Source organism: Anopheles darlingi, chromosome 2 (genome assembly GCF_943734745.1).
Source record: "Anopheles darlingi chromosome 2, idAnoDarlMG_H_01, whole genome shotgun sequence".
Classification (NCBI taxonomy): Eukaryota; Metazoa; Arthropoda; class Insecta; order Diptera; family Culicidae; genus Anopheles; species Anopheles darlingi.
This window is the reverse complement of record NC_064874.1, coordinates 76,183,557-76,191,618: the sequence shown is the minus strand read 5'-3', so window position 1 is coordinate 76,191,618 and position 8,062 is coordinate 76,183,557.

Genomic DNA, 8,062 nt, shown 5'->3' with positions numbered 1-8,062 from the left:
AAGTTCTTAACTTTTTAAGAATAAATACTTAATTTAATACATTTAAGCTTAAACCAAATAAAATGTCCGAGTCTTCCAAGCAATGTTTTGTAACTAAACTAAAAGACGGCACTCCTTAAGAAGTAAATTAATTACTATTGCAATCTATTCTTACTAGAATGCAATCTTAAGCATGCTATGCAAAAACGTATATTGTATATTGCCTGAACAGTTTTGAACAAAGATTATTGTGATTAAGGTTTTAAATATCTACGAAAGATTTGAGTATACTACTACATTTTTCGACATCTTAGCATCATTTGAAAACAGTTTCAAAACAATCATGTGACTAGCTAAATATAATATAACAACTATATAAACATTCTTACAAATTACATCCCTTTTTTTATTTATTTTCGGTAAAAAAAACCATCTCTTTATTAAATATATACCCCAAGCGGTCGCATAACAACGCGTTGCTTCCTACCGGTCTGAACATCGTCAGCCACTGTATGAGGTCGAACCACGAACGCGAACTCAGCGCGGCCGCGTACGTCAGCAAACGCTGCGTCATCGCTAGCACCACTCACCCACCACATACGCAACGAAAGCATTGCGCACGCCTACCATCGGTGCTGCGTTCCCGGTACCGAGACCTCTTAAATTCCACTTGCCGAGGTTTTTAAATAATAGAAAAAAGGTTAAAAGGTATGGCAACGCAGCAGCAGTAGCAGCAGCAGCAGCAGCAACCGTCGTGATGGCGATCTTCTTAGTACGCAGCGCCATTCGCGCGCGTCGCGTAGACGTGACGTCGCACACCGTTGTCCAGGTACTTCGGTACGACACCGCGATGCTCTCCTGATGCCGTTAGTAGACGCAGCGCCGTTTCGTAAGGGGTGGTCCGGTCCGTTGGTCTGTTGTGGCGCTGCTCGCGCGCACACTCGCGTCATCGCGCGTCGCAATGCATCTGCGTAGCAAAGTCTCTCGAACGAGGGGCTCATACGACCGTGGCGGATGCATGGCGGCGCCATCAACGGGACCGCGCAAACGCACCCTCTCCTCCCTGCGTCATCCTCACCTTTGCTGCCTTTGATACACGGCCATACACGGCCATACGCCGACGATCCGGCTGAGCCTTTCCATGCGACGGAATGTGGCTTCGTGGCTTATGAGGCTTTTCTTGGCCGATGGGCTATTACACCTGTACACCTGAAAGGTCTGCGGAAGGCTTCAGCTCACCTGCGAAGCCCAACTAGCCAGCTGTTTGTTTTTGTTGCTTTTATTTCCAATTTTCACCTGACAAATCAGGTAAACTCCGTTCGCCTACGGTGCCAGGATCGAAGGCTCACGAAGGAGGTTGCTGGGTACCTGTGCCGGCGACGGTGGCTCCAGCCTCCCCCGGTGTCGACACTTCGGCTGCGTAGCGTAAAGCCTCGGCTTACCTGCGCACTGTTCGCGGTGCGCTCTCCGAACACCTTTACTCACATTCCGATACACCTCTCGAGGTGTTACCGGAGCTTTTCATTCGTGGCACGGGCTTCGGTTTCGGTGGCTTGACAAGTTCCTTCGTAGCCTTTTACGGAGCCTATCGATAGCAGTTCATATGGTTTTGTGTCTGTTGATGATTCCTGTTGAAGACTTTATGAAGTTTTACTGCACTTTAGTACCTGAGGCACGTTTTCGCTTATACTAAGGTGCACTGTTCTGTAGCCAAGTCTCAAAATGTTGTAGCAAAAACAAACTGTCATTTCTACAAAGGGTTGAATGAATTCCAATCTTCCTTTTTCTTTAAAGAAAGTAGTTAAATATATGAATAGAAGCAGCTGTTAAAACATAAAGCAATCATCCGCAAGCCATAAACGACACACCAGGTCTAGACACTTATCGTCCCCGGTGAGGTTTATGGGCAGGTAGCAAACCCGCTGGATGGAATCGATTTTTGGGCTCTTTCGGCCACGGCTGCTGTTGCTGCTGCTGCTGCTGCTAGGGTAAGCCATCACCGCACCGCACCACCCGCCCTGGCAGGCACGCGCACTCAGCACCTCTCCATCTCCATCGCACGAGACACCCCTTGCTAGCTCCCTCGAAGGATGCGCTCCTGGCCCAATTGTTGGCCCAAAACAAAAGGGTTAAACGGTGCCCGTTCGGTAAACTAGACCACCGGCAGCCAATCAGCGTGCTCGGTGCCCACGCTGGGGAGCTTTATTGGCTTTCCCGCGGGGGAAGATTTTGGAGACCTCCGACCGACGAGAAAATCGAAAGGCGCACGCTAGGGGGTGTGTATGCTAGTTCCTACCACCGAGAACACACCGAGTACCTCCCCTTTTAGCGGGCGCACGCGTGTGTGTGTGTGTGTGGGTGGGTGGTCCAGCATCTGGCCCGGTTGCCAAACAAGGAAGGAATGTTGGAGCTCACCCCCTTCGGTTGCTGGAGGAGGGTAGTTCCCAATTTTTGGGATCTCGCCAAACGAACGGAGAAATAGTCCGAACAAGGACCAGAGCAGGACGCGAAGCAGACTGGGAGAAAGCGCGCGCCATAAGGAATCGGTTAACGTCTTCGAACAAGCCGATGCCTGCTGGCAGACATGATTGCTTCGTAAAGGCAGAGCCAACGAGGTGAATCAGGGACTCGGTGGCCTCCAAGCTGCTGCAAGGTGAGCTGCGATAGAGCCAACCAATCAGTTTCAGCTACTCTTTTCCCTCAGGAAAGGTACCTTTGATTGAGTTGGGTTGGAAGAGATGACAGACAGTGAGCGTCAGACTCCATTTCAATTTTAATATTTCCCAGAATTCAGAAATATGTTTAATCGATTCTATATTAATGTCATACAATTGGGATTTTGAATTGGGAAATTATATGCGACTGTAGATATAGAATACTAAGTCATTTTAGAGTAACTCAATCTGCGACACTTGCAGTGCAGTGTTTTAACATTATTTTCCTATTTTAACGACGATGTTTATAACAAACACCGCATGCGATCGATTATCCCGTTTTCTTAACAACCTTTTTACAACCATAAAATCCGTGGGACCGTCTCCTATCGTCGATGGCCTGGTCGAGAAATCTTTAAAATGGTTGGAAAACAGTCCCACAGTGCAGGTAAAACGTATAACGTCGACTGCACGCCGACGACACGCCGACAATACGCCGACAACGCCACCGTAACCCATTCAATGTTTTTCTACCACCCATACCAGGGGGGCAGCACCGGGCGGAGGTAGTGCCGAAAACCAAACAAATACGCACGAAGAAAAAGGGATGATCGTGAACGCGAACCGATTCGGTTTTTACGCGGGAGGGCGCGTTTTTGTGTGTGTCGAAATCGGGTTCCCGATTGAACGGGATGTCAGGGACCGAGTGGAGGATACAGTCAGCCAGCCAGCCAGCCAGCCAGCCAGCCAACCGGCCATCCGTTAACCGCACCGGAACGCGGTAACCGCACCGCAACCTTTAGAACATGAGGCCCACCCAGCGCCTCCACCCAACGCAACGAACAACGAACAACGAAAACAGGTTGATCGAGGCGAAATGTTACCAGCGCGTCAGAACGGTAGAAGGTGGGCTGATGTTGGTGTTGTCTTTCTTCTCTGTCTTCAGTGCGTACGAGCGTCCGCGATTGGTCGTCGCCTTTTCGTTCTTACCGTCGGCCTTTCGGTGGCCTTCTTCGACAAACAACGTGACCAGACATTTTCGGAGGAGGGTCACCGATACGACGCGTTGTTTATCCGAACCCCTGCACGGTAACCGTTTGAGAAGGATGTGTTTTAAGGTTGGTAGAAATGAGCACCCGAATTGTTCGAACCGAATCAAACAAAAGCATAAGACGAAATCATTAATTTTAGACAAAACATAACTGTTGCAAATGGAAGAAAATATTTATAATCCCTTTTAATCTATTAGTGTTATCGAAAAGATGAGGATAAATGCCGAACCTGTCATATTCTACTATTAATTCATATCTAACCTTAATAAAAAATTATACAAAATCATATTTAAAAAAAACGAATTCACAAGTATCAGGAATCAAACGCATCATACTCTTTCAGTTAGACGCGCGTTTTATTGGCGACAAAGATTTCTTCAATTTTGTTTTTTTTCTGTTTTGTTATTCTTTAATATAAAAAAAGACATAACAGACAGACAGAGAGTGTTTATTGTACATGACAAATACCTTGCTTAATAGACTCCTTTTCGAGATCATCGCGTTCAATTAGTGTACAACCGCAAGGTATCCCTTTCTTGGCAACCGATATCGATCTGCAGGGACAAGGACAAGGACATGGTGCGTCCACTGTCAACGGAGACACCCGTGTGCCATTAAATCATACAAGAGAGAAGGGTGAGGCGCATTGGACAGCCCAATTAAACGGATGATTTTCATGCTGAACTGGTACCGACGCATCCGTCCCCAGGTAGGCGTTCCACACGGGGGGGCCGAGCTATTTCCGCTGCTCGATGCCAATCGACACCGGACGGACAGACGGACGGACGGACGGACGGACGGACGGACTGACGCACGGTTCGGATGGACGGCCTTGCCTACTACGGCGGACTGCGTGCCATTGCGAGCGAAGCACGCACCCCACATTATAAGCTCCGCCTAAATTGATTTTCATTTGCCAACGCTCCCCAATCCATCGGTTGACCATCCCCCGGGTGGCAGGGGCCGCAACATAATTGTATATTCCTTCAATAAGATGTCAGCTGCTGCCCCTACTATCGCCCAAAAAACCGCCACGTACCACGGTCGATGTCGCCTTGCCTTTCGGACTCTTCTCTTCTTTTTGTAGCCGAAGGGAACCGGGAAGAGCGACCGAACGAACGTGTATTGTTCTCTCCGTGGCAGAGGGCAGCATCCAAGCACAGGTTCAAAACATCAGCAAACACCTCCTTAACTTTCGCCGCAACATTGCGTAGCGCAGGATAATTGCAAAAGGGACACGACACGACTGGGGGGCCGTGCAGCAGTACACACACCCACAAAATTATGCTCGCCAAACGGGCCCCGGCGGTTTGCAGAGCGTGAGGCCGTGGGCTGCACGGTGGCCACACTGCAGCAGACGACTCGAGGGTTGGGGAGGTGTGTTTTAAGTGAAAGCAAAGCGTACCCGCCACCACCGAACCGAGCCAAGCCGAGCCGAATCGAGATCGTCGGTTGAGCGCAAGGGCCGGCCCCTATACACACGCCCCAGACACGCACGCCACGAACACAGCAACAACAGCACGGCGCGTCACCAACAGTCCCGAGTGTTGTCAGGAGTGGGTATAAGGCGAGCACCAACCGGGGGCGCCCGTGACGGCCGCAAGAAAATCTATCTTTCGCAAGCCACGCCGCCTGCACCAGGATCGCATCCGTGCAGCGAAGGCAGCCCGCCAAACGACGCCAAACGACGCGTTTAACCCTTCGGAGAGGCGCTGTTCGGAAGCGGAGAGTGTCCATTTATCGTTGCTGGAATGAAAGCGAACGTGTTAGTTTTGGGGTAATAAATGTCATACGAGGTGCCAAATACTGAAGCTGAACGTTTGACGGGTGAAAATCGAGCTTAAGGGGACGATACATTGCGCGAAAACTATTGTCCAATAGTATAGGTTACTTTGATTTGATTTGGTGTATTTTCAGAAACCTGAAAAAATATATACAACTTCGAATACGCCGGAAAAAATATAAAGTAACCAAGAATATTGACCAATAACATTGCGCTAGTGTGGCCACCTTTAAATAGAACCTTCTTTTCTAACCCATCCTTCAAAGAATGAAGGGTAACTCGTAACCGAGAGCGCTCTGTTGTCCAGTCGCATTCAAGAGATAACCGCTGGTGCGGCCGTTGCTGCTCTAGCGATCTAGAGGGATGGTTGATGGTGTCCCCGGCGCCGCATAATCAAAGCCGCGTTGAGTCGTCAATCGCGTGGAGAAGGCGGTACAGCTGCGTGTTTCCGCAACGCTGGTGATTCGCTTCTTCTCTTTCATCCTCGTCGCACTCGCTCGCTCGCTCTGCTGTCGCGCGCACCGGGCGTTATCGCAAGCTGAGAAGAAGGCGATGACACCCCACGTAGTACCACGGGACGTCGCTGGGCGATTATACGGCGACCGAGCGGCCGTTTGTACACCACTCCTCCCAGACACAAACAGACACCAGAGCGAGCGAGCGCCCCTGCTGTAGCAGGAGGGGCAACGAGGAGGAGGTGAGACTGCCGCGAAAGGGATGTAAAATGGGAGGTTGGAATTTTCTGAATGGGACGAGACCTTGTAACATGCTACCATTGAAAAGGGTATTTGGTATTGCGTTATGAATAATGACGGTGGAAATTGATGGCGTCTGTTATCGTTGAAGGTAATCTCAAGGTTTCATTTGTTTAGAGTCCCTCCGAACACCTCCAAAAACAGCTGCTCAGCTCCGGTATGCTATGAATTTTTGGCAGGTTTTGCTTATCTGCTTGGTTTTGTTAATCGCGTTTGAGTTACTGTTACTCAATCTTTCGCACTTGAACTCACGAGTTTTTTTTTTTTGCTAATTTTCCGCTTATTCGTACGATCATCATCAGGTTGGTCAGCTGTAACCGGAGTGTCCGCTGGAGGTTATTTGACCCCATTTTTTTCGTCGGTCGGTGTTTGTCCCGTCACAGCGATAGTCTGCCATTGAATAATGAAATATGACCTTGATCTTAATCTTTCACTGGTTTTGTAATTACCCTCCAAAGGGGATTGATTAGCAGCTCAGAACTCGGCCATACAGGTGTGGCGATTCGGTGACCACACGGTAAGCCTCACGGAGCGGCACGGCACACCTACTGCTGCCATTAAGCATAAGACTCGCCCATTCCGATAATGTGGGCGTGGATGAAACGCGCGCGAATTGAGGCAGTCCCACTTTGCTTTTCGGAGTCATAGGGGAACAGGAGCACGAAGGAGGTAGCGTTCGGTCGTTCGGAGCGCACTCAAACCGAACACTCGATCCTCCTAGCGCAGCATTGGTTGTTGTTCTCTCGATTGAAAGTAAAAAATAAGCGGTTCGTATGGGTTATTTACGAAAATAGATATGCAGAGCATGGATTGGATTAACGTTGAAGCAATTTCGGTCTATTTTTTTTTATGAAATCCTTTTACTTTGACATTTAAAAATGAAACAAACATTGCTTGCAGCACATTTGAATGGAAAATCATCCAAGCAGGCTCACCATTTAAGAACGGTTACATGCACGAATGCCGTCCCTCCATTCAACATCAGCCCTTGGAAAAGTATTGCAATCGGTATCTTCTTTTCTCCCGCAGCATGAAAACGGATACTCCTTGCCATCGTCATACCGTCGTCGGACACTGATTTTCCCACCCCACCAAAGGGTGCACTGGCGGGTGATCCTGGCGCTCGGCGTCATTAATCGCGGACGTGCCTATCGTGCCTAGACGCACTGCCGCGGTGCATGGGCGCCGCGTACCAAATGGAAACGTCGGAAAATTCTCTCTCACGGTTTCCCAGCGAAGTCGAACGGGAACGTGGAAAACCTGCTGCGGAAACTCCCACTCCCGTACTTCCTCCGATCCCACCCGAACCACGGGCCACACCGGCCCACCGGATAGTGCATAATGTTGGCGGCGCAGCGCGACGAATCCACCCCCGAGGTGTGGTGGTCGGAGGATTTTTCGAAAACCATTTTCCGGCCACAATTTTCTCTCCATTTTCCGCAACAGTCAATAGCTTTCCGTTAAATAGTACCAACCGAGCAGGAACGGCAGGAGCTACGGCACCGACAGCGGCACCCCCCTCGGGGCGGAAAAATCCCGGCCTGGCCGGCCAAAGGATCAACAAGTGTCCTCCCGGGCAGGCGGCGGCGGCATTGCGCAAGTCAACCCAAACCAAAGCACCGCGTGCGCTCGCACGACGCATGCACGACGCATGTGCGGCGTGCGAGAGGAGGAGGGAGGGGTGCGTATATTTTTAGTCGCCACCGCGACACACAGCACCCCTCCTTATCCCGGGCACATATGTGGCAAGGAAGAACCGGCAAGGGTGTCTGCGCAGCTGCGCAGAAGAGCTCGTGAAACCCGTGGCCGTGAAAGGTGCTGTGAAGGGTGCTGTGAAGG